The sequence below is a fragment of the Ambystoma mexicanum genome, chromosome 13, assembly GCF_040938575.1.
Source record: "Ambystoma mexicanum isolate Mex_15411 chromosome 13, UKY_AmexF1_1, whole genome shotgun sequence".
NCBI lineage: Eukaryota > Metazoa > Chordata > Amphibia > Caudata > Ambystomatidae > Ambystoma > Ambystoma mexicanum.
In genome coordinates, this window is record NC_090938.1 from 141594931 (window position 1) to 141622732 (window position 27802).

At 49.3% G+C, this 27802-nt stretch overlaps 1 protein-coding gene across 9 annotated transcripts in view; it reads right to left on the reverse strand.

Moving 5' to 3' along the window:
• The window catches only part of ANKS1A (ankyrin repeat and sterile alpha motif domain containing 1A), an 855968-nt gene that overhangs the window by 439762 nt on the left and 388404 nt on the right, over positions 1–27802 (reverse strand). The gene's annotated exons all lie outside the window — the stretch shown is intronic.

The following is a 27802-nucleotide window of genomic DNA, read 5'->3' on the forward strand; positions in this document are numbered from 1 at the left end:
AACGGTTAGGACACAGGTACACAATGTCACAGGCACAAAGTGCAACTAAGCAATATGCTAGTGTTAGGGCGATTTTCAGCGAGCCCTGTGGTCAGGGTGTTCACACTAGATTTTTGTAAGAAAATTGAAAAGGCAAGCGATAAATAACCCCACTAACAAGTAAATCAACTTCATAGAAAAATATGCAAAACTGTACAAGGCAACAGGTTTAAGAGGAGTTCTTAAAGAATACAATAAAATGTCTTTCCTACAGGAGATGTCAGGAATGTGGTGGGGACATTTATGGTGGGGACATGTGCAGTTGTAAGGCTTGGAGAGGCAGCTCACTGGGGCTGCAAACTACATTGCCCAGAAGGCTGAGCGGGTGTTGCATTCAGAACGTGAGCGCTGGACGCTTCTGAAGCCCCCATCCCCACCCGTGTCGGTTGCGGACGATGGCGGATTACGACACACGAGGCGTAGCGGCAAGGACAGGGCGAGGACTACAGGATGGCGTGGAGAGACTCTGCACATGAGCGGCTGCTCCGCTGGGTGAGTCCGGTGATCATGATTTTTCCTGTATTTTTATTTTAAAACTACCAAGTCCAAGGGGTAACCTTTGGGTGTTAGCACATAGATATATAACATCAGATATAAGTGAATATGTTCATGTGCAGCAAATTCTCATGCCTTCATGAGCCTTCCGAAGACGTTTTTGGAATCAGTTAAAGGTTGGCCCACAAGTTTTCACCTCTGCCTTCTTTATTAAACATGCTTTTTGGGGTTATCTAATAATATTCCGATGCTTCCACGCTCCAGTGATGGATGCCCTTCATGAGTTTCTTCATATTAGTTCTGAATTGCAATGCTGGTTTCAAAGATACATTATGTATAGGGATCGATATGAATGGATGCTCATTATGAGATAATCACACTAGCTAGTGCTGAACTGAAGGTAAAGTTGTATTATGTATAGGGATTACAAGAAAAGTCCAAGATTATACTCCCAACGAGGAATGGGCTGAGGCTAGAAGAATGAGAGAGACACCTGATAAAGGAACACAGAACACAAGTGCTCAAGCATCGGAACAAAATACAATTGAAAGTGTCAGAAAAGAGGATATTGAAATAATAATTATCCAATCAGAAAAACCAGGTGAAGAGGAAGCTGGGTGTGATACTGAAGAACAGGTAAAGGCGGAAAGGGCAAGGTGGAACTGGTTAGCCGAACATTAAATTGTAATGAAAAAAGGTAATGCCAAAAGGTATCAAGGTACGAAGATCTAACGCTGGGATCATGGAACACGCGAGGATTCTTTCATTTAAATAACACAACCAAAAGAACTCCTAGAGCTGGACATAATTTGTCTACAAGAGACATAGGTGTACACCGAACCCAGTGCGGGAAAATATGATTTAGCCCACAATCCAGCAATAAAACGCTGCAAAGGCAGACCAAACGCGGGAGTATTAACACTAATAAAAACAGGGAGAGAGTTAATTTCCTCGATAAACCTGTCCCCTTATGTCCAGGTGTCAAAGATAACTATAAAATTCAATGGCGATAAACCACCTAGCAACCTGCACATAATTAACATCTACTAGCAGCACAAAGCCTTGGATGAATCCGATTTTCTTGACATATGTGAAATAATTGACCAAATCAATAAGGAGGAGGAAAATGCTGCAATCATTTTATGTGGAGATCTGAACATGGACTGCCTTTTAAAAGATCAAACGGTGAAGAACAAAATAGCAAAGCAAAAAAACAACCACTACCAAATAAAAACCACCTGGTCAGAGGAGATTGAAACACGGAATATGATGTTATTGAACGGATATGTGTCCAGAGATATCCCTGCAAACTATACCTGGGAGAGAAGTAATAGATCAATTTTGGGTTACTTTCATGCCTCCAAATATATTGAGTGCAGGGACTTCACTAAAGGTAACGCTGATGAAGCAAAGTGACCACAAATTGGTTACAGTGGCCCTAAAGATGGCCCAAATGAAGAATCTAGACGCATGGAAAAAACAAATAAAAATCGTCCCAGGGAGAAATAGGGTCCGACTGGACGAGAGAAAAATCAACAAAATGACACTCACTCGAAAACGCAAAAACGTGCACGATTTATGAGCAGATTGAGTATGATGCCTTGCTCGAGAAGCCCACTGAACATCAAAGTGCAAATAAAAAACTGACACTTAAACATCAGCACATGTACGATGTGAAAGGAACAAGTTACTTACCTGTAACTGTTGTTCTCCAGCATGGGTCTGGCATGGATTCACATGCTCATGAATATTCCCCGTCGTCAGGCTGGGAATCCTCGGTAAAGAAAAAACCAGTATCAGTTTCGTTTCTGATCTGTCTTTCGTAGTAATAACCAATCACTGGTCTCTGTGTCATACTGACCACAGCCAATGACTGCCCTCTACCTAAGCCCCGCCTCTGGCAGCCATCTTCAGATTTGGAAGCACGCGAAGTGGCAGTATGACCAAGTGAAGAGCCGCAGAGGGGTAGGCGGGAGGGTTCGCATGTGAATCCATGCCAGACCCATGCTGGAGAACAACAGTTACAGGTAAGTAACTTGTTCCTTCTCCAGCATGGGGTCTGGCATGGATTCACATGCTCATGAATAAAGAATACATAGCAGTACACACATGCACAACCACGGGAGGTGGCAAAGGCTCAACATTAAGCATTACATCAAACTCAACATTAAGCATCTTACCTCCTCACCAGGCTCACCTCAGGCGAACAGGTTGCGCAGCACTGCTTGGCCGACCCTGGAATCCCGATCGACGCAGTAGAATTTCGTGAAGGTGTGCGTCGACCTCCACGTAGCAGCCCTGCATATGTCCAGCAGGGGCACACCAGAAAGGAACGCCGTGGTAGCTGCGATCGCTCTGGTGGAATGGGCTCTCGGACGGCCAGGTAGCGGTCGGTTTGCCAACCGATGACAGTACATGATACAGCCGGAGAGCCATCTGGAAATGGAAGCCTTCGAGAGTGCCTTCCCCTGATTGACAGGTCCAAAATTCACAAAGAGTTGTGACGTCTTCCGAAAACACTTCGTGCGGTCCAGGTAGAACTTTAGCGCTCTAGCCACATCCAGCGAGTGCAAAGTACTCTCAGCCGGCGACGAAGGCGACGGGAAGAACACAGGCAACACCAAGGGTTCGTTGAGGTGGAAGTCCGATGGCACCTTGGGCATGAAGGAGGGGTGCGTCCTGAGCACTACCCTCGTGTCGTGAAAAGTCAAGTACGGGGCCTTGCAGGAAAGGGCCTGGATCTCTCCCACTCGTCGTGCGGAGGTGATGGCCACAAGAAACGCTGTTTTCCACGACAGAAACTTCAACGGGGCCGAGTGCAGAGGCTCGAACGGAGGTCCCATGAGCTTGGTCAGCACCACGTTGAGCTCCCACGCCGGGGCCGGAGCCTTCACCGGCGGGAACGATCTGAACAGTCCCTTCATGAACTCTTTCACCAGACGATGAGACCACAAGGACGTCCGCCCCGTGGTTCTGGTGTATCGGGAGATCGCAGCAAGATGAATCTTGATGGACGCGTGTGCCAGTCCAGCTTTGGCCAGCGTCAGCAGGTACGGCAGTACTTGGGGAGCCGTAATCCGTAGAGGGTTAATCTTCTGTGCGTGGCACCAGACAGAGAACCTCTTCCATTTGTGTCCGTAGCATTTCAGAGTCGAGGACGCCCTGGCCTTTGCAAGAACCTCTCTGCAGTCGGCCGGTATGTCGTATCCTCCAAACTCTAGCGCTGCAGGAGCCAGGCCTGCAAGTTCAGCGATTTCGGGTCGTGGTGGAGGATGGCGCCTCCTTCCCTGGAGAGTAGATCCGCGTCCACCGGCAGCTTGATTGACGGGGACGCTGACAAGTCCAGAAGGTCCGGGAACCATATCTGCCTCGGCCACGCATGTGCAACGAGGATCATCCTGCACCGTGACCTCTTGAGCTGGTTGATGAGCCGGATCAGCAGTGGCAATGGAGGGAACGCGTAAAGGAACAGGCCCTCCCAGGGGAACGAGAAAGCATCGCCCATGCTCCTCGCCTGGGGAAACCTGCTGGCGAACCTCCGGCACTTGGACTTCGTCGCCGTCGCGAACAGGTCGATCTGGGGTGTGCCCCACCGTCGGAAGAGGCGATCCACTAGATCCTGCCGTAGTTCCCACTCGTGGCACGAGCGCAGCTCCCTGCTGAGTGAGTCGGTGATGGTGTTTTTTATCCCTGCCAGATGAAACGGCACCAGAAATATCCTTTGGGCGACGGCCCAATGCCACATGTCCTGCGCCTCCTTGGACAGTGCTGGGGACCTGGTTCCGCCCTGTTTCCTGATGTAAAACATGGTGGTGGTGTTGTCGTTGAAGATCCTCACCACCTTGCCCTTGAGGGACGGAAGGAAGGACCTGAGGGCCCAAAACACTGCACGGAGCTCCAGGACGTTGATATGTAGTGATTTCTCCGTCGGGAGCCAAAGGCCTCTTGCGTGCAGATTTTCGGTGTGCGCTCCCCACCCTTCCAGGGAGGCATCCGTGGTCACTGTCTCCTGGTGGGCTGGGGTCTGGAAGTCCATGCCCGCCGTCAGATGCGCGCGGGTGCCCCACCACCGGATCGCTCGTCGGAAACTCTCGTCGAGTGTGATCCTTTCCTCGAAGCTGCCCGTCGTTTGGATCCAGCGCACGTCCAGGAACTCTTGCAACGGGCGCATCCGGAGCCTGCACAGGGGAATGAGGTAGATGCAGGAAGACATCATTCCGAGGAGGGACTTGATGGACCTCACCTTGGCCGCGTCGGCCACCAACATCCGTTGTACCTTGCCCAGGATGGCCCTGGTCCTCTCCTCCGACGGGGAGGCCAGAAGGGACACTGTGTCGAGCCTCGCTCCCAGAAACAGTGCATCTTGCGCGGGTACCAGGTGGGATTTGGCGTAGTTCACGGAGAACCCCAGGTCCGTGAGAAGCTGGACAGTCCTTGCCGTGTGGTCCACGGCGAGCTCCCTCGTCTTGGCTCGGATGAGCCAGTCGTCCAGGTAGGGGTAGACGTGGATCCCCTCTCGGCGCAGCTGCGCCGCCACCGGTGCAAGGCACTTGGTGAAAACCCTGGGTGCCGACCGTAGTCCGAAGGGGAGGACTTTGAACTGGTAGTGACGCCCTTGGACCACAAACCTGAGAAATTTTCGGTGGCCCCTTAGGATGGGAATATGGAAGTAGGCATCCTCCAAATCCAACGACGACAGGAAGTCTCCTTCCTCCAGCTGACCCAGAACGTGCTGGAGGGTGACCATCCGGAACTTCTGAGCCTTGATGAACTTGTTCAGACGTCGCAGGTCTAGGATGGGGCGCCATCCTCCCGTCTTCTTCTTCACGAGGAAGTATCTCGAGTAGACTCAGGAGCCCCGAAGCCTCTTTGGGACGAGTTCGATGGCGCCCTTCCTGAGCATCGCCTTTACCTCCAGGAGAAGCTGCGGGACGTGAAGCTCTTTCCTGGCCACGGGGGGGACGCGCAGGCACCTTCTTTGAAACTCGAGCGCGTGGCCCCGGGCTAAGGCGTCCAACACCCAACGGTCGGTGGAGATGGACTCCCACACGCTGACGAAGCTCGCCAGCCGGCCTCCCACCGGGGTGCTTCGGTGGGGGCCCGACCCCACGGCCGGTTCAATCCTGTTTCGACGAGGCTTTGCCGCCTTGACCTCCTTGGCGACGACGGTGGGGTCCGCCCGACTTGCCTCGTCCCCTATAGGCCTCCTGAGACGACGAGCGGGCCGCTTGACGATAGGTGGAGAAACCGCCGCCGGAACCTTTGGAGGCGCCCTTGCCTCCGCTGCTCCGAAAGGGCGGCCGTCGTCGTTGCAGAACCCCAAGGGCCCGGGCCGTCTCTGTGTCCGCTTTAATGGCCTGAAGGGAATCGTCCACTGTTTTCCCAAACAGGTTGTTCCCATCGAACGGCATGTCCAGGACTCTGGTCTGTACGTCTTGACGGAAGTCCGTAGCCTTGAGCCATCCACGCCGCCTAAGGCACACGCCGTTGCCCAACTGGCGAAAACCCGTATCGGCGATGTCCGTCGCAATAGTGATGGCGTGGTCCGACGCCACCTCACCTTCCTGTAGGATCTCCAGGGCATCCGCCCTCTTGTCGTCCGGTAGGAAGTCCAGCAGAGGAGCCAGTTTGTACCATAGCTCCCTGTCGTAGCGGGCCACGATAGCCAAAGCGTTGGCCGCCTTAATCGTCGTCGCTGCAGACGAGATGACCCTGCGTCCCATAGAGTCCAATTTCTTTCCCTCGCCGTCCGGCGGGGAAGTCGATGTGGAGGCCGCACCCCCCCGCTTTCTTCCTGGCCGCCGCGGAGACGACGGAGTCCGGGGTAGACTGCGCCCGGAGGCACAGGGGGGCCGCGTCCAGGACCCGGTACTTCTCCAGTAGAGGCACCGCGAGGACCGTCTTCCTCTTGGCCTCGCGCCGTTGATAAAGGAATCCTTCCTTTTTCTTCTCCTCAGGGCAGAGTTGGAAAAGATCGGATGCTCTGGCGATCATGGAGTGGAACGAGCCAATCTCGTCGGGCGGAGAAGCCCTGGTGGGAGGTGAGGACGGAAGATCCTCGTCGTAGACCTCGTCGTCCGTACCCGTCGCGGCCGTGTCAGCCCCCGTATCATCCCCTCGAGTCGTGGACGGGGAGGAGGGCTGGACGGGGCGCGACGGCTGAAAAGGAGGTGGAGGGTGAATCCTTCTTTTCTTGGGAGGAGGAACGCCAGAAGGTCCCGGTTCTGGGTCCCCCGACGGGAGTGGTTCCTCCGCTGGCAACGGTAGTCTCGTCCTTATCACCGTGCATAAGGACTGTATAGCCAACAAAATGGCCGCCGAGTTGTCTTGCGGCGCTGGCAGAGGGGAATCCGACAGGCGATCAGGGGCCCGTGGATTAAGACCTCGATCAGCTCTTCCTTCGAGGTCGAAGCCGAGTCTACGACGACACCCTGCCCCCTCTTTTTCTTCTCCGCCGGAGATTTCACGGGGGTCCTATCGATGGGCATAAAAGAGGACTCCCTCCGAGGTGGCAGGGAGACTCTGAGCCCCGAGGTCGCCACCACTGGCGCAGCCTCCACAGTCTGAGCCAGGGCCGCCGCGACAGTCTCGATACAGGCCTTGGCCGGATGGATTAAGGCCTTCACCACCTTAGGTGCGCTCACCGCCTTATCCTTGAGGGGGGAGGGGACACTGCCTCGCTCCCCCTCCGATGGGGCCTTCGAGCTCGACCGGGGCCTCTCCAGGAGCTTCGCCGGGTGCTCGGCCTTCCTCTTACCCGACCCAGAGCGTTGGCTCGTGGTTGATGGTACCGGGGAGGGTGCGCCCTGCCTGGCGCCCATAGAGCCCGACCGTTCGGCGCTCCCGGTGCCAGCGGACTCGCGGTGCTTGGCCTTGTGTTGGACCCCCGTCGCCGGGGCGTCCTCAAAGGTCTTAGAAGCCTGCTCGGATTTCTTCCTCTTCTTCTCGCCGGACGGGCTCTTCCCTTCCAGCCAGTTGGCGAGACGTTGATGGCGGTCCTTCATGGTCCGCTCCGACATGTTGCCGCAAAACGCACAGTCCTTCTCCACGTGCGTCTTGTCCTCATGTAAGCAGTAAAGACAAAAGGAGTGTTCGTCCTCCTTAAAGACGTTCTGCAGCTGGCATCCAGGGCAGACCCTGAACAGCTTTCCGGGCGTCGAGCTTCCCTTCTCCTGGGCCATGTCCGGGACGGGCCCGAGAAAACTTCTGGAGTCCTCCAAAAGCGTAGCTCGACGAAATCTTCACCCTTGAGGGGCGCAGACGAATCCGACACGGGTCCCCGTTGATCAGATGGAGAGTCGGTGGAGCTTGAGGCTCTTTTGACCGAAAAAAACGAAGTTTTTGAGAAAAAACGTGAAAAAATAGCACTAACGCTCGAGAGCAATAGCACGAGGATCCCAACACATGAACGTGCGGTAAAAATCTGAAGATGGCTGCCAGAGGCGGTGCTTAGGTAGAGGGCAGTCATTGGCTGTGGTCAGTATGACGCAGAGACCAGTGATTGGTTATTACTACGAAAGACAGATCAGAAACGAAACTGATACTGGTTTTTTCTATACCGAGGATTCCCAGCCTGACGACGGGGAATATTCATGAGCATGTGAATCCATGCCAGACCCCATGCTGGAGAAATAGTTTTAAAACAACGAGAACGACATAAAAAGATCAGAGCTTTAAAGAATAACAAAAACGGTGACGTGTGGGACGAAATAAAAAAAAGCAAGAAATCCTACACAGCCTGGCTAGCCTCTCAAACACTAAATCTGGCAACAAGACAGTGAAGAAATGCCGAGCTTGATAACTTCAAGGGAAGTGAGCAGATTCTGGGCAATAATAAACATGGAAGCACTCCAAAGAGCGCTCCTTGCAAGCTCTGTAACCAAACAAAAGTGGATAGATCATTTCACGGAACTCTTCAAAAAACAGACACAAACACCAGAAGTGAAAGTATTTGAATTGGCCGAGTGGCCTCTCAACATCAGCAAAGAGGACATTCTGAAAAATATTAAAACGCTGAGCAACTCGAACACTTGTAAAAAGTGAACATAAAGACATGCCAGAACACGGAGGACGTGTGGAGTCTAATGCACTAAGGATCAAACACTTTTTTGCTTGACTTCTGGACCCTTCTCCCTTATATCCTGAACGAGTGGAGCCATGTTTCCCACTCATTCATTTTATGGACTATGTTCTCTGTGTTTTACCTGTCCTATGGAGTCTATATTCTTCCATATGCCTTTTAATTCATTTGCATTTTACTTCTGCAGCACAGAGCTCCTTATGGGCAGTGGTGCTGGGAATTCCACTTTGACATTCTGTATTCTTACTTTCTACTGTTCTTAAGGATAGAGAGATACTTAACATCTTTCTCCAACTTTAAATCCTGTTGAGTTTGGCATACACCAGTGCACATATCAGTAGAGACCTTCATCAAACTCAAACCAAAGGAACAAATCTGGCACCCCCACAGATCCCTGCCACCCTGACATCTACAAATCAATCCTCGCACAAGGAACACCAATGGAACGTCCTCAACCAATCAATCTCAAGAGAAGAGTGCCTCAAGCCTTCAAATACGCATAAATCAAACCACTCCTCAAGGATACAACAGGAAACGTAGAGGACCTCTCCAACTACAGACCCATCTCCAACATCCCCTACCCAACTAAAATCCTGGAAACACATAGAACAACCCAAGATTTCATAGAGGAACATCACCTATTAAACCAGTCACGATTAGGCTTCAAACCGATGAGGAACAGAAACAGAACTTATTTCAATCTGGGATGATCTAAAGGCAAACGGAGACTCAAATAGCACCGCTATGATACTTTTAAACTTCTCTGCAGCATTCAACACAGTTAACCACAACATCCTCATTGTGAGACTGGAAATTCAGAATCACTGAACGCCTTACTTTAGGTCAGATTGTTCCTAACAAACAGAACGGAAACAATATGGATGGAACCTTACAGATGAAGGCCACGAGAATCATCATGCAGAGTCCCACAAGGATCATCCTTCTCGCCACTACTATGCAACATCTAACTGTCTCAGCTAATTAAAATCATCGAAAGACATGGCCTCACCCATTACAATTACGATGACATCCAAATCTACAAAATACTACAAGTCTCACAAGAAGACAACACTGGAGAACTGCCTTCGTGAAATATACAACTGGATGAACTTAACTACCTTAAACTCAACCCAGGCAAAACAGAAATAATGATCATCACAAAAAACGGAGAAGACAACCTCTACATCCCATAGCCAACTGAACTTGGCGAAACCCCAGCCCCATCAACAACTGTAAAAAACCTGGGAGTCCTGACTGACAACAAACTCACTCTAGAGCCACAAGTAAACACCCTAATCAAGAAATCTTTCTCCTGCGATCGGTTAACAGGATCCTACCATTCCTCTCATTCACCAACAAAACAACTGCTGTCATCGCCCTCAAAATGTCCAGACTAGGCTACGCCAACAGCCGATATCTAGGCTTGACTGTGGGGGTACATTAACCCATTCGGCAGAATTCCCATTCATGATCAAGCTGCAGGTCTGCAGTTAACAGCAAAATGGCTGCGCGGGCTCCTTGGAGCACCATTGCCCCGCATCAAAACTGCGGTTTGCAGCTACACTAAAGAAAAATTATGGCTGCACCCTCTTGTCAAACAACTATTGGCCAAGTTGGAACAGAGAGCACACTGAGAAAGGCAGTCAGTATGAGTTCTTGTGTGCACCAAAAGAAGCAAATTGAAAAGCAGCGCTGCTCTGCTGCTTGCAAAAAGTTCCCATTGAAAAGGGAATATGTTACATTGAAAAGGATGCTGTACCCAGCGCTATTTTCATTGGTTCAACATCACATTGCTTTTATCAATGAGGCTCTGCCACGCCCATCCATATCCAGATTGTGCTCTAGCAGGTAAAGCATTATCCCTGTATGACAGGCTGTGTCAGGCCAGAACTGGGAAATTAACAAAAACTACCTTCAGCCGTATGGGAAAGAGCTTTTTTGGGTTACAAAATGTCAGAAATCAATGCTTCAAAGAAACCCTAGCTCTATGGGCATATGTCAATTTCAGTGAACTATGTCTTGAACAAATTGCTGTATAAAAGAAACTGGCTGGGGCTGCAGAACAATGTGGGAATTCAGATGGAAGAGAAAAAACGAATGAGCGAGAAATCCCAGCAGCATTCACGATGTGTCTAAATGGGCTTTTGCAAACCCAAAAGAAATGCCTGTTTTAAAAGTACAATGTTGAATAAAAACTTGCCCTTTCCTAGCAATATAAAGGGATTTTTTGCTGGGAAACATATGGGATGTTTTATTTTAACAGGCTTGATTCTGATTCAGAACCTAATAAAATAAGGAATTAAAATGCATTGGCTAGATTTTGGAAGCTCCAGAACAGGTTTTTCTGCTGGCTAAACTGAGGCCTTCCCCCAAAAAGAGCTACAATAGATTTTAGGACACATGCGTGCTAATTGCTACCTTTGACAACTTTGAATGGACCAAAAGCACTAAACATCCCATAACCATCAGACTTTTGTCTGGGCAGAGGCCTCTTACAATAGAGATTCTGGGACACGTGTGAAATAGGAAATCACACGTCCTCGCAACTTTTACTGGGAGCTTCAAAGCTTACTCAAGAGCAGCCTTGTAAGCTATGCCCTTTTTTGGGAGACAATGCTGACCATTTGTTTCAAAAGACTATTTTATTAATAAACTTTTAAGACATCTCTACAACAGGACTTCGCAGGAATGTAAAAAGTTAACAGTTTAAATGTAATTTTTGTGATTTTTAAACAAGACGTGGTAGCCTTCACTGCCATATTGGGAACAGAAATGGCAAGGAATTGGATATTTTGAGAAACGTGTACATGATGCCACTGTGAAATTCAATACATGCCTTATGATAATCTCTACACATGTATATAGTTATTGGATGTTAAGTCGAATATTTCTCACCGAAAATGATGAAAACTTTTAGACAGACGAAACAAAGTCTTACAAACTAGAGACAAGACTGTCATGCTCTGCGTGAAATATGTAATCTGCCTAGATAATTTGTAAACATTTCGTAAATGTGTGATTTATGTGAAGAAAGATTTTAGCTGAAGTAACTGTGGGACGATCCTTTGCATTGTGAAGCCCACCTCATAAAGCTTATGTCATGTGCCTAAAAAGTCAACCAGCTGATAGCAAGGCGGTAACAATCACCCTTGACCAATCCAGTTTCGAGGGGTGCCCAGCTAAGCCTGCCCCACCATATAATCCTATGATGTTACCATGCCTTATAAATAAGGCTGGCTGATAGAACTCTGGTCACACTCACGCTCTCCTGAATTTCCAGCGCCTACGTATCCTGATAATCTACATTCATCTTGCCAGATTCCATATTCCACTGCAAGGGCACAGCAGAGCTGACCCTATCTCAGCAAGGCCCAGATCCAGAAATCCCACTAAAAACCCCCAAGAACAAAGGGAAAAAGCTGTGGTACTCTTTTGGGGAGTATCCTGTGACCAGATTAGCTTTTTGCCCACTAACTGCATGCCTGCCGTACCCGTGCCATCCAGCTGTACCTTTGACATCCAGTGACCAGACTTGCTCAGCTGTTTGCTGTAAGGAGGGCCCACCGTGCGGTGACCAGGACCCGGTTGACTGTCCCAAAATCCCAAACTCACGTGTGGACTGTGGGTATTTCCCCCCATCCCATTGAAACACATAGCCTACCCCATCTTGATACTTTGTCTTTCTTCTCCTCTCTTAGCAACCCTATCCATACCGTAGTAGTTTGTTAAACAGTCAGAATTCTTTGTGCATCTTGTCCGTGGTTTCCTAGTGTTAGCGCTATTCTTTCATTCACCCCCATCTTGTAACTCCTTTGTAATATTTTGAATAATTTAAGCAATTTCCACATAAAGAGAAACGCGATGTGGAGTGGGTTAATCTGGCCGCTTAACCTGTTTCATGGGCAGCGCTATCTTCTTGATAATCTAGTATAAGTAAACTGTCATTTTCTTTCCAAACAGATTCTCTTTAACGGCTTTATTTTTCCAAAACCGAACCTCCTTTTATCTTGCAAATCTCATCAATTCTTCAGCTACAGCCATCATTTCACTTCTATATTGTCCCTGTGATGTTCATCTATTCCCCAGCCCAAAATCCGCATTCCGATTTTGAGTATTCCACCCATTTTTCATAGAAACCATTTTTGACATTTAAAACCGCAATTGAGAAACATGCAACTTTCCAACGTGTGATTCGGCTCCATCGTGTTCTTACTTTCAACTTGCTTTTGAACTGTATGCCTTTTGTCGATACCTTGCCTTGTGGTTGCTAGTGTTTATACATTACTGACATTGTGAGAAATCATATTTGCCTCATTGGTTTAACTGCACATTAATTATTTACCAAATTTTGAGTATCGTTTTATGCCATTGCCTCTTATTTTGTGGGGAAAAGTCCGATTTTGATTTGGTTTGCTATCTCATATCCTTGACTACCTGGTGCTGCTTTCTATCCACTCAGAATTCAAGTAATTGTTGGTTGAGGGAACATTGCAGGGGGAAACCTTAACTTGGGTGCTATCTATCCTAATTGAAAAAATGCTCCTATTAATTTGTGCTTTGGATATGTTCTTGTAGAAGGTTTACCAAGTGTATTTCAGTGGTTTTCATTGTAATTATCACCCCGTTGTCGATTGCTGCCCAATATTAAAATGTGTGATTTCTTTGAATTTTTAAATAAATAAATATTACATTCCCACCAACCGGCCTGGTTCATGGTCCATTGTGACCCGGGGTATTTGTAAAAGGGGGCGAGAGACTGGTTGTGTGCCAACTAAAATTGAATTTGCAGAAAACAAAGAGAAAGCATTCCAATTGCGCGCTACATCCAAGGCTAAGGGCAAAGGTCCTGGCCCAGTGTGTGTCACCCGATTGATATCCTGAACAACTCCTAAATAAACTCCAACTCATACAAAATGCGGCGTCCAGACTGCTCCTTAAACTACCTAGAAGAGAACACATCACACCAGCACTGAAAACGTTACACTGACTACCCATCAAACATTGGATCAAGTTCAAATCAATGTGAATAACCCACAGAGCAATCCACGACCATGGTGCAGAGTTCCTCAGAAGAAAACTAAACGTACATCACACTGCAAGGCCACTTAGATCCAGCAGCGACATCCGTTTGGAACCCAAATCATACAACAAGAGAAAACTCAGAGGATCCTCTTTCTCACCACACCCCAAAAACCTGGAACTCTGCCTTTTCTTCTGAAAATCATAGATAAGATGGCTTATTCCCAAATACAGAAACATCTGGAATCTAACCAACTCCGAGGAGCTCGTCAATCTGTCTTTCGGCCACAGCATGGCTCAGAAATAGCTCTAATAGACCTCAAGGCCCAGATGCACAAGCTCAGATAATGGGATATCAGCCTTACTACTTCTCCTTGATCTATCGGCTGCATTTGACCTTGTGGACCATAAGGTCTTACGCAGCCATCTAGACTCAGCTGCACACTTCTCGGAAGAAGCGATAACATGGATACAATAATTCTTAAGTAACAGGACCATGAGAGTCTTCTCGCCCACAGATGCAGCAGACCCTATCCCTATTACTTGTGGAGTGCCCCAAGGATCATGCATCTCACCTACATTATACAATATATTCACTAAGCCTCTATTTGATAATCTGGACCATCTTGGTATCACCTACATCAACAATGCAGATGATACTCAGATTCGCCTACCAATTACTGGGGATTATGAGAAGGATTTGGCCTTGGTGAATAGGGTATAGATTATCCATCAAGCATGGATGGCTGAACACGGTCTATGCCTGAATGATAAAACGGAGCTTATCCTGGGCACTTCCACTACCTTTAAAAAACTGAGACCTAGGATTCCAACATGGCTGCTGTCTAACAAACACTGCGGCTCCTGAGCTCCTGGACCCGCTCTTACCCTGATGAGGAGCCGAGTTGGAGGAACCACCGCCAGCAGGTGCACTGGGCGGGACCTGGAAAACTACATGGCCGGCCCCGGAGGGCCCCAGCAAAGCCTGGCCGCCGTCACATACGCGGCCGGAGACCCATGGCAGCAGGCAGCAGCTTGTGGGGGCGGAGAGGTCCCCTCATTGAGCACTGGCAAGAAGCCCGCTTCCCTTGGGGGACCTGCGAAATCCACGCAACCTGTCATCTAGGTAGGACTGAAGGCCGGCGCGCCTCGGGGGATGGGGGGGGCAAGAGATCCTACACCCCCCATGCACAAAGACTTCCCCATTCTCCCTCCAACAGGCTCAGTACGGTCTTAAGTTCACGGAATCGGGCTGAGGGGCCCCTCGGTCCCTTGTGGACCCACCGGATAATCAGGGGACAGCACTAGGGGCACCAGACCCTACCTTCCACTACAACCAGAGCTGGCCATAGACCACCACGAATCGGGGCCCAACCCATACACCTACGGGACTCACTTGGGGAGTACAGACAGTGCACAGGCTGGACAGAGCGGTACGGTCCACCAGGGGAAGCTAGGAGGGGAAAGAGGCACTTGCTGCCCCCATCTGTGACAACCAACAACACCCAAGAGTGCAGAGATCCCACTATCACTTTGTACCACTCCACCCGAGCGGATAATAAACCAGACTCGGGTCTGCAACCTACTATTTCCAGGAACAGTGCTAAAGGTCCCTCCCCCCCCCACGGCCCTCAAACGCCAAGAGGACCCAAGATGGCTCCCTCACCAAAATCTGGGCCAAGGAACCAAAGTCAGAAGCGGACCACCAGGGTGATCACCAGGTGGGAGATTGGGCAAGCGACCATGGACCAGACCATACTCTCGAACACCAGGACAGAGAAGTCACTTACTTGGCGCTCAAACAATTCCTTGGGGAAGTGGTGGACAAGATCACGCCGGCAAGTCAGAAGCAGACGGACACCCTAAGGGAAGACCTGGCCAAGGGGCTAAAGGGTATAAAGCGGGATATCCACAAAGTCGAAGAAAGAGTGGACACAAATGAGCGGCCCATTCAGGAGCTGACCGAGGATACGAGGAAAGCAGAGAACCTCCTGGAAACTCTGGCGCAGACCACTTGAACACATTCTGGGGTAACATTCAACAAGCCATTGACCAGGTTCTGGGTATCAGGAGGGGTGGGGACAGGGGGCTCAATATGTTAGGCCTAAACGGGGCGCTGGCTGACATCCCGACAAAATCCGCTCACACAGTGTACGTCGTCATGATGATGTCTGCAGCAATGGTACTGGCGCGCAAGTGGAAGTCGAAAGGGCCCCCCCCCCACTTCCCCCAAGAACGCGAGTGGGTTGCAAAAATTTGGTCGGTGGTTGCCATGGAATGGCTCACAAACAATACAAGGACAACACATGAAATTTGCAACTGACTGGGCTGCCTTTCTAGCATTCCTAAAAAAGAGGGTGCGCGCAGAGCATGGTGCCCTAAAAGTATGTCATTGTTTGGAATTATAGTCCCTCAGGATGACTCTGATCCATAAATGTGAGAAAACCTAGCACAGCTAAGGGCAGTCCTAGCCAAGGGCATACAGACTTAAAACTCTTCGCTGCCAGTATGTTATTCAAGAGGGGTTAAAGACCACCAGATTGCTCCTGGAATGTGGGGGAAGAGGGAGTTGGGCTTTGTTTTCTTTTGTTCTTTGTCTAAAGAGAAATCTTAATAAAAAAGAAGTTGAAAATAAACTGGGACCTAAATACACTACCTTCAATATTGACAATAACACTATTATTGTCGCCAATGAAGTAAAAACCCTGGGTTTTTACCTCGACACGACCTTCTCATTCAGCAAACTGCAAACTGATTAGAGCAGGTAAACCTTTCCTTTCCAATAGCAGTTGCATTACCCTGGCCAGGGCTCTCATACTGTCAAAGTTTGATTATTGCAACTCTCTGTATACAGGGACCAATAAGCAAATTATCAAGAAAATTCAATCTCTCCAGAATAACGCCCCGAGAGCGGCCCTCGGAATACCTAGGAGAGAACATATTTCTGAGACCAGAAGACAAAACAACTGGTTATAAACTCACGACAAAATCCGTCTGAAAACTGCTTCCCTCACATACAAATGCCTGAACAATGCTCCGCCCATTAACTTAGAGATAGATTCACCAGAAATACTCTACAAGACCCTCTAGAGCAGCTAATAATTGCCCGATAGTCCCTAGATTTCCACTCTCCAGGGTCGGGTGATGCAGCTTCCCGGTGAAGGCAGCGCAACTTTGGAACGCCCTACCTCCTTCATTGCGTATGGATCAAACATTCACATTTTCGACAGAAACTCACCAACTGGTTTAGAGAGAATGACCAGTAATTGCCTACACTCCACGTGACCGTTTTGTAAATAGTCTCCAGTCCTTTTGCAAATTGCCCACTTGGCATGTATGATTCCCCCTTGTATTGCCTCCTGTCCCCGTGGAATATTCCTTTTACCTATGTTGCACATGATATACCCCTATTGTTTTATCTTGTACTTACCAGTTTTGCATTTTCTGTTGCATAACTAAGCTGTAAGATGTCTAATCCAATGCGCGCTGTTACCTTTGGGCCTGGTGCGCAATACAAATAAACACACGGAACACAAGAGATCACCTACAATTCAGGAAACTCCTCAAATCATGGCTCTTCACACCATAACCAGAAAGAATGCCGATAAGGACATACACAGAGGAACTAGGGCCGAGAGAAGAACCTACCCTGAGTCCCTAAATCATCAACCCTTATAAAATAAAGGATGTACAGATCTATAACATATCCACTTACCAATTAAAACACAAACCACTTCAAATCATACCAAGAAAAACCCCAGATCAATCGGAAGGGAGTGCAAGGTATGACTCAGCAATAGCACCTGGCATCCCTCGAAGGCACAGGCAGCAATGGACCACCAACAGTAATGGATAGGAAGGAGCAGGGAATAATATAACTCCACTACCGAAGCAGGGATTATGCTCGCACCTGGGTGTACTAAGGTCAAAAACTTAGATGGAAGCCTGCTCCAACCCCTGGCCCTGAAACTATGCAGTCAGGGAAGAGAAGAATATACCACCCAATGGACCACCGACAGTAAATAGATAGCAAGGAGCTGGTTAAAGATAATATAACACCACTATCGAACTATATACTTTACCTGACTGTGTTTTAACTTGCTTTTGATTTAGAGTACTAGTGTATTTCCTAAAGTGTGTTTTAAATAAATAATTCTATACTTTTGACACAAAGCTCTGGTCAGTGTTCGTTTGCTCTACTGTGTTTTTGGCCCTATTGTGTATGCTCTATATACTGCCCTACTCTTCTTGAGAGAAGTCTGACTGCTCAGCTACAGCCAGCAGGTAAATCTGGGTGGTGCAGACTGCTACCAATTGGGTTTACTGCTTACTCCTGTAGTCTTAAACTTTTTGCAGTGGTCCCTAAGGGAACTGCACAGGATTCTGCCCAACATGGCAGTGGGCGTGTTCTACCAACGATTGTGCCATTTTTTTTTTTTAACCGCAGGCTATATTCATAGCCCTGGTTGTGCACAACAGGGCTGCCTACGTTATAGCTTGGTGGCTCCTGTAAGGCAGGCATGGTATCAACAGTAAGACAGACAAAAGTGACCACAGTTCAAGGGTGTTTATTGAACTTCAAAAATCCTAAATCTACAGATGGGAGCAAGCTACGACCATCAAATAATAATAACGCAGTCCTAGTGGTGTCTTGTCAAAATAAAAAAGGGCCTATACTAATAACCCTAGTGCCAATCTTTAACTCTAAATACAAAGAGTGTGGGAAAGAAAGTTACACAAAGGAAGAAGTGTTCACAAAATGATATGTAAGGATGTTCAGGCTGTTGGCATCCCTTCCCCATGTTTTCAGCATGGGATAAGGCGGTACACTCTGGCTTAGCACAGTCTCTGGCTTCTCTAGTGTTAGGGAGAATTCTCTGTTTAGGCTGAATTTCCTAACCTAGTGAGTCCCCCAGCAGCTTTGCTGGATTTCTGGAGTTTGTTTTTTTCTCCTGCCAAGAGTGAGACTCTTTCTCCCACTCTTGGACATGATTTATGGTGTTCCTTTGACTGTTAATGTGTTTTATGGGCTATGGGGTCCTTTACTCCATAGGGTCTCATGTGTTTTTACTATGTGTGTTACACAGTACCCTCCGTGCAGTGACACAGGGGTGTCATAGTGACACTGCACCATAGACTCCATACCCTGGGACTGACTACTGTCTCCCAGGGCATGTAAAGTCACCATTGGCTTTACTAGTCCCAAATTATGAACAGAAACCAGTACAAATCATCATATTGTGGACTTACTGGTCGGGGCAATTCGATTGCCCCGGGGTCCGTTAGTCGAAGGGGCATGTCTCCGTCCCCCCCTGATCGAGTTTTGGCTGGTGGCAGTGGATACTACTTTTTATATTCGACCGCGTATATATCCCTATGGGATTTTCCCATTGTTCGAGGCTACCAACTTTATTTAATTCTCATACCCTCGAACATACCGCCGGTTTATTTATTTAATATTAATTTGCCGGTTGGTATTTTTTGCCAGGACTTGATTCTAAAATGGCGTTTGTGTTCTCTTCTGTGACTCCAACCCAAGTCGAGCCCTTTGTTCTACTTTTGGCGGGCTTCTCCACAGAAGCCTCCAAAAGTGGTGCCACTCTGTCTGGGTACCACAGGGAGTGTCGGAGGGGGTTTAGGCACCCTGGACTGAGTTACCTTGGTAACTCAAGTCGCACTCTGGTGTGATTGGCCCAAGTGGTGAGCCGGCCGGCTCACCACTTAGCATGTTTGATTGACAGCTAGGCTGAGTGAATGGGGGTGTGCCGCATAAAAGCAGAGCATTGGGGACTGGAACTTCAGAAGTCGCCACAGGACCTGAGAATCCGACGAGGGAGAAGCTGAGCCGACCTGCTACGACGACACCACCGGTGGAGCCCTGCGGAACCGACTCATTACTTCCCGACGACAGAGAAGATCTCCCTGCTGGAGAGTCTTCTTCCCCTGACTGTTGGGCACAACCAGTTTACCTTCTTTTCCTCGCATCCCAGGACGTCTTGTGGTCGAATTGCCCGTGCCAAGCACCCCGGCAACCGGATAGCCACTTACCACTGGACCGCGAACAAAAGGACCACTCCTTTTAACTGAGAACTCCGCGGCTGGTTTCTTCCCTGGCCGTGCAACGGACTCCTGTCTTCCTCCCCAACGAGATCCTCTCTTCCCCCGGACGAAGCACCGACTTGCATCCGCTACCAGGAACAACTGTGCCCGCTGGAGTATTCTCACCACTTTAAGGTACCGTGTCCGCCAGGCCTCCCTTTCTAAAGATTGCTACAAGGTAATAATCCCTTAACCTTCTGGACTGGGCTGGCCGCCTTGACCATCTAACCCTTTCTTTTGGTCCAACTCGTTCTGAACCTTTGATACTTGTGTGCACTTTTCAACCGTGTGACCTTGGACAGATTTCGTTCTGATCCCCTTAAAGTGGATCCGGCTTTCTGAACTCTAACTTCACGGTTTGATTCTGCCTTCCTCTCTTGCTGTGTTCTTGTGAAAGTGTTGGGATCCGTTTCAATTTATACTCTGCCTTTCTCTCCCTTTTAAACCGAATTATTAGAGTGCCATCTGCGTTAAGCGCTCACCGCTGTCTGAAAATAAGTGGGGCTTTACTTAAGACTTGTCTAATATTCTTTTAAGGGAGTGTATATCTTTTAGTGACCGTGTTTTTGAACTGCTTAATATTAGTGCCTGTGTGTTTTATTAGATATAAATAAATAAATAATTATATCTCTTTTACACCAAGCTCTGGTCAGTGTTTGCTTGTTTTACTGTGTTCATTTTGACCTATTGTGAATACTCTGTATACTGCCTAACTCTTCTTGAGGAAAGTCTGACTACTCAGCCACAGCTACCAAGTGAATCTGTGTGGTACAGACTGCTACCTAGTGGTTTTACTGCCAAACACCTGTAGTCTTAAATCTTTTGCAGTGGTCCCAGAGGCAACTGCACAGGTTTCTGCCTAACATCTAGCACAAAGATACAGTTCAATCATTAGCATCAGGGCCTTCTCAGCCCAAGTCTCTTTGCCTTTCAAAGTCTCTTCAGTCAGAGGGCCTGATGCAACAAAATTCAATATTCCATTTCTTAGGCGATTTGCTATTCGCCCCAGACCCCACTCAGCCGGGCTCGGATCCTGTTAACACAATTAGTCTCCCTCATCCGGGTTTGGACCAATTTCAACTTCATATGCAACTCTTAATACAACCTTGCTTTAACCAAAAGCTTTTTAGCTGATCTCCCTCCACCGGGCTCAGACCAACTTCATCAAGCATCAGCTATCTAAGACTTTAAAATGTGCAAAGGGTGTTGCTTGACCCGTTGCAGGACCACTTCGATTACATAATTCCTTTTCTGGTAACTTTTTTCACCTTTCAGTTGGATACCTAACAGACTTTCGAACGAGCACCCACGTGTTGCCGGACCACTATACGGTATTGAATCTTTGCTTCACAGTTCAATCACTCATCTGCTGTTTAATTATGTTTGCTTAGCTTGCCACATACGCTTCATACACTGTTCTCTTCAGTTTTCACTATACAATGTTGCTGCTTGGAACCTTGGCTGCAACAAAGACCGGTCTAGTATCTGTCTCCCCAACTCACCGGCTGTGCCGACTTTACTGGTGCTGCTTTGTTTTAGGAGCCAAGGACAGTACCACAGCAGCAGCAAACGATTCTCCCCACCTTGACTATCGAATCAGGAGAGCCCCAGGTACCTCCGACACACCCTGCATGTTTCTTCACCTTTCATTCCGGATCTTACGCTGCTTATTCGCCAAGATTCATGGAAGTAATAGTCTTTCAGTGAAAAGGTCAAGGGCACTTCCCTCCTTGCAACCCTCTTCGGTCTTGCTGTCTTTCGCCTTATATTAAACTGCCAGCTTGGAACTGCTGCTTCCACGCATGCTTTGCCTTGCTCAGAGTGTGCTTTCGCGCCCCGCCTTTTATCTGTGTGGGGAATTCCGGTAGGTGTGTGTGATTGGCTCACCATTGTATTGGGACATGTCAGATATACGGCTCGGGTGTTAGTCCATTTTCTCACAGTTAGGAGTCCGTGAGAAAGTGTTTGTGCCGGAAAAGGGGCGAGGGGTTTGATTTCCCAAGTATCCTACCTGGTAGGATGGAGTGAAGGTGTTACTGGGAAGGGGATACCTCGTCTCACCATACGGTGTCCCACTTCCACTCACCGAGGACCCCTCACCCAGGTGATCCTCCAGCACTGGTCCACCCCTAGGAACTGGTTCCAAAAGCGTTGGGCGTGTCCTGGCCACCTGGATGACAGATTCCCCCCGGGGACTAGCGGTTGAGAGACCTTCAGGCTTCTCATATTGCCCAATGTATCTTCTACCACCAGAGATGGAAGTCTTCATTAAGGCCTTTCTGTGATTCAGAGATCCAAAATTGATGAACAACTGAGAAGCCTTCCTAATACTTTTCGTGCTTGCCACGTAAAACTTTAAGACACAAGCAACGTCCAGCGAATTCAAGGCCCTCTCAGCTGGCGACGACGGATTGGGGAAGAATACATGCAACACCAAAGGCTTCTTGAGATGGAACTCTGACAGCACTTCGGCATAAAGGGGGGGGTGTATGCAGTACCACCCTTGTAGCGTGGAAGGATAAGTATGGCTGCTTGATGGACAGGGCTTGGATTCACCGACCCGCCTGGCCAAGTTGATCGCCACGAGGAAAGCAGTTTTCCACAAGATTAACTTCAGGGGGGGGCTTGATGCATCGGTTCAAATGGTACCCCCCATGATAGTCAATACCACGCTGAGCTCCCAAACGGTAGCTGGAGCCTTCACCGGTGGAAAAGTTATGAAGAGGCCCCAGACAAACTCCTTGACAAGCCGGTGAGATGACAAGGAAGGCCTACCCTGTGTCATGGTGTAACGGGATATGATGGCCAAGTGTACCTTGATAGAGGCATGAGCCAGTCCAGCCTTGCTGACGAAAAGCAAGTACGGCAAAATTTGCGGGCCGTGACGCTCAGGGGAGTGATCTACTGTGCCCGGCACCACATGGAGAATCGCTTCCATTTATGGCTGTTGCATTTGAATGTGGAAGAGGCTTTGTCTTTGGCCAGGATGTTCTTAGATTGCGTAGATAAGGAATAATGTCCAAATTCTAGGGCTGCAGGAGCCAGGCCCTGAGGTTCAATGACACTGGGTCGTGGTGTAGAATCGCTCCTCCTTCTCTGCAGAGAAGATCTGCAAGTTGCAGCAGCCTGATGGATGGTGCTGTCGACAGACGTGGCAGGTTCGGATAGCATATCTGCCGTGGCCATGCCGGAGTGACCAGTACCATCCTGCAGTGACACTGTGTATATTGATCACTAGTAGCAGGAGTGGAAACTGAGGTAAGGGGTAAAGGAAGAGACCCTCCCATGGGAACGAGAAAGCATCACCCCATACTCTTCGGTTGCGGGAACCTTGCTGGCGAACCTATCACACTGGAGTTGGTCGCCGCTGCGAAGAGGTCAATCCAAGGCTGGACCCATTTGGGAATAGCAACTTGCGCTTGGCAAAGCTCCACTCGTGGCAAAACATAGCTCCCTGCTGAGCTAGTCTGCAACAGTGTTCTTGGTACCCGCCAGGTGGAATGGCATGAGAAACGTGTCCTGACGAATGGCCCAGGGCCACAGCTCCTGGGCCTCTTTGGAGAGAGCCAGCAAGCGCATCCCACCCTGCTTCCGGATGCAGAACATGGACGTGGTGTTGTCCATGAAGATCCTCACCACATTGCCCTTCGGAAATGTCAAGAAGGGCCTGAGGGCACAGAAGACGTTCCGAAGCTACAGGACGTTGATGTGAAGAGCCTTTTCTTCCGATAGTCAGAGGCCTCTGGTGTGGGCTCCCCAACGTTCCGGGGAAGCATCTGTGGTGACAGTCACCTGGTATGGTGGGACTTGGAACAGGCTCCTTCTGATAGGTGAGGGCAAACGTCCCACCACCATATCCGCCCATCTAAACTCCTCATTGAGGGTGATCTTTTCGGTCTAGGACTCGAGGCCTGCAGCCACCTTGCATCCAAAAACTCCTGAAGAGGTCTCATCTGTAGACTGCACAAGCGAATGAGGTTGATGCAGGAGGACATCATGCCCAGCAGTGACTTGATAGTTTGCACCAGTTACGCTCACTTGGTCTCTGCAGAGACGTTGGGGCATGGTTGCAGCCCTCCCGGGGGCGAGGTCGCTCGGGTCAGACTGTCCTCTGTGCTTATGTGGTATCTGGTGGTAATAGGTGATGCTGCTCGGGACTTTTCCTGCGTGGAGAATAGGGGGCGTGAGTATGCCAACTTGTGAGCCTGATCCCCTTCTAGACCCCTTCTCCCAATCGGTGGTACCCGTGGGATGCGCCGTCCCTGGAAAGCTCACCTGTTGATTAGTTTTGGCAAGCACTCCGTCCTGCTGCTTCTGGCAGGGGCACTTGTATGATCTGGACCGAGCTCCTCCACTGGCAGCCGGAGGGAAAGAGGAACGAAGCTGCAGCTGTACAGTAGCTGGTAAGTTGTTAACTAGGGGGCGCGCGGGGTTCAAATGCGGCGCAGACCTAGAACGGGTGTTCTAACCTTGTCCTTCACAGGGTCTGAGTTCGTGGATGCGGAGTGCGGTGCTGCAGCGTCGGGATCAAGATCACTGGATGTCGGGAGATGAGTCTGCAGATGAAGCGATGAAGCACCGGTTTCCTGGAGGTGAGTATGCAGGAGAACGCCTGGTTTCAAAGGTAAGTAAACTGGTCCAAACGGTGGGGAGCGTCACGTTGCACGCGAGTGCACAGTAACGCGACGCACCAGCCTTAAGGATGGAGCAGCTTATATAGCTGAGCTTCTGAAGCCACGTCCGCCATGTTCAGCCTGCCTGCCACACCCGATGAGTCGGCACATGAGGATGTTCTCTGGAATAAAGGTTTTCAGCTCCTGGAAAGTTCTTGTAAAATAAAAGCACTCCTGCACTGAAAAAAAGTGTTCCTGCTCACATCTCTATACGAGCCTGGCGCCAAAGGCGCCAGGACCGAGTCCAGCCAGGGCCCCTGTGTTTATGGGTCCCAAAGGGACATGAGTCAGTCAAGTAACCCGTTGCCCCCATCACTAGATGGTGTGGTTTTTGTGTTCTGGGGCCTGCAGCCATGACAGCACCATAGCAGACTGTGCCGACGATAGACGCTGTACCTTCCCCCAGGATGGCTACCACCCTGTCTTCCGAGGGCAACGCTAGACACGTCCCTGTGTTGAGAATGGCACCCATAAACAAAGCGTTCTGCAATCGCTCCAAGCAGGACTTTTGATAGTTTATGGAAGATCCCAGATCCTTCAGCAGTTGCACGGTCCTTGTATTTTCTCACCAACACGCGTGAGCGGACGAGCCAATTGTCCAGATAAGCATAGATGTGGATGCCCTGCAGACAAAGGTGCGTCACCACCAGAGCCAAGCACTTTGTAAAGACCAGCCGACTTCAGGCCGAAGGGGAGCACCTTGTACCGATAGTGCCGTACCTGTATCACGAACCTCAGGAATTTGAAGTGTTTCCCATGGATGGGGCTGTGGAGGTAGGTGTCTTCTAGATTCAGCGATGCCAAGAAGCCTCCCTGTTCCAGCTGGCCGAGCACGTGCTGCAACGTGACAATCTTGAATTTTTGGGAGTTAAGTACTTGTTGGGGCGTTCTCATGTCTTTCGGATCAGAAAGTATCTGGAATACACTCTGGAGGCGCGGGTGGACAGGTTCTATCACCCCCATCTTTAACATGGTGTGGACCTCCTACAGCAGCTTGTTGAGCTACAGGGGGAATATGGGGATACCTGCGTTAGAACTCCAGGGTGTGACCCTGGCTGAGATCGTCTAGCACCCATCTGTTGGTGGGGAGGGTCTTCCATACGCTGACTAACCTCGCCAGCCGGCCTCTCACTGGGATGCACAAGTGGGGGCCAAGTCTATGGCCGGTTCAGGCTTGTTTTGGTGTCTGGGTCGGGTCCTGTGGGCGGCACCAACGCGGTCCTCTGCCGCAATATGCCTTAGAGAAACCTCTGTATGCCTCATACGATGAGCGTGAAGGTTGACGATAAGAGGTGGTTTATACCTTGGAGGAACTGCCGGACTTCCCTTTTGAGTCTTCGTCTGGACTCACGTTGCTGGTAAAGGAACCGTTCCTTCTTAGTCTCCTCAAGCACCATCTGAAATAGCGCCGAGGCACTTGACAACATTGCATGGAACGAGCCAACCTCATCCGGGGCAGGCACCCGTTGGGGAGCATCCGCCCCCGATGGTTCCCAGTCTGCTGGTACAAAATCATCTGCTGCGTCGGTGTCTGTTGCCGTAGCTGCTGTATCTGTGCCCGTGTCCATTGCTGTATCCCCTGTCGGGAGTTATATCTCCCTACGGGTTTGGGCAAGCAGGACCCCATGGGCAGTGGCTCCTCCTTTGGGGCGGACTCCCAGGATCAGATGAGAACCCTGTAAAATCTGTACCCTCCACGTATATGGGGGGCAGTGCACAAAAGTTGGAAAGGCATTAAGACGTTTTTGTTTTACTGGCACCACTGCTGAACCGTCCTCAGACTCAACCTCATCCAATCAGAAGCACGTTTACCTCTCGTTATAGGGACGACTATAACTTCTCTGCTGGAGGAGGAGACTCCCTGATGCAGAGTTGAACAGCAGAGGAGGAGATACGCAGAGATGCCACTGGAAGTTAAGATAGAAGGCAATATGGAGGCAGGACCACAGAGAGGACGTGGTGGGCCAGGAGCCCACAGAACTGAACCCCAAGACAGAGAGAAAGAGAAACACTAGTACCAGTAAGGCATTGAGAAGGCTGCCGGAGCAAGAAGCAGTAATGTAGCAGAGCTTCCCAGGAAGAGGGAGGCGGGTGGAAGAACTATCTGTGACCTAATTGCTAGTTATACCCAGTATACATTAAAGTGTACAATAGTTTCTAAGGTAAGAACTTTATGAAACTCTTTTAGAATAGTACTAATGTGATTCAGGGAAAGCACAGCACAGTGTTACATGTCTTAGAAGGGCAGCAGTAATCCAAGAACTAAATACTTTTAAGAGGAGCTACAGGCAACTCATAAAACAAGTGGTGGCTCATTTGAGCATTCCTTATTAACAGAAAGTCTTTCGTTCAAGGATTGTACTTCCCGTCGGCCCCTTTACACCCACTTAAACTGAGACATTTCTTAAAGCAGGCCTGAAGGAGTTCTGTTCCCTGGCTGATGCATGTTCATGAAATGGGAGAAACACTGCCATAAACCTTTCATATGTGCCTTTGGCCAATGCACACACCTTCTCCATCGCCATGATGCCCCGCATTCTTACCCACCACATAGCTTCAACCGGGCCCCCCTCGGTTTTCCAACCATGGGCTAGGGTAATGCTTGCCCCCACCAACATGTGAGTAATTAGGATGGCACTTGCAGCATATAGCTCCTCCGCCACCGCACCCAGTATCACCACCAGGCTAAGTGGCAGTTGAATCCCCACTATGTCTTTTATGTGGCTCAAACTTTCCTTCCAGTAGGTTTGTGCCTTTGGGCAGGTCCACCACATATGGCCCAGGTTCCCCACATGCCAACAATTTCGCCAGCACAGGGGAGAAATGTCAAGGTTAATAGAATACAATCTGTGTGGGGTCATACAACCAGAAGCATATTTCATAAGCCAACTCTTTGATGGCTGTGTATTTAGAGCTTTAAAGTGCTCTGTGCCAAATCTGACCACATTGCCCCTCTATTATGTTGACCCTCTCATCTTGTTGCCACTTAGACGTGTATGGCAGGATGTCCCCTGTTTTCCATATTATATCCCTTCGGGGTGAGAGGACCCATTCCCAAATTTAGCTTCTTCTCCAGACAGGCTTTGTCCCAATATGTGAGGGAACACTTGGTGGTTTCGAGCAATGAGCCCCCTCCTCCCATACCCCTTGCTCATTGCCCCAAAAACCCAAATACCCCCAAGAGGAATGTCCGTGGCCTCTTGTTCCAAAATGCGTCACCCCATTTGAGGCTCTGCTAAGGACCATTGTAACACGGGCGCCAACTGTGAAGCCTGAAAGTAGCGAGCAAAATCAGGAACCCTTAGGCCCCCCAACCCCAGAGGGCAGAAGAGAACCCTCCTAGGCACCCTGGGCTTCTTACCCATCCTCCAAATGAAACGTAGGATTTCCCTCTATA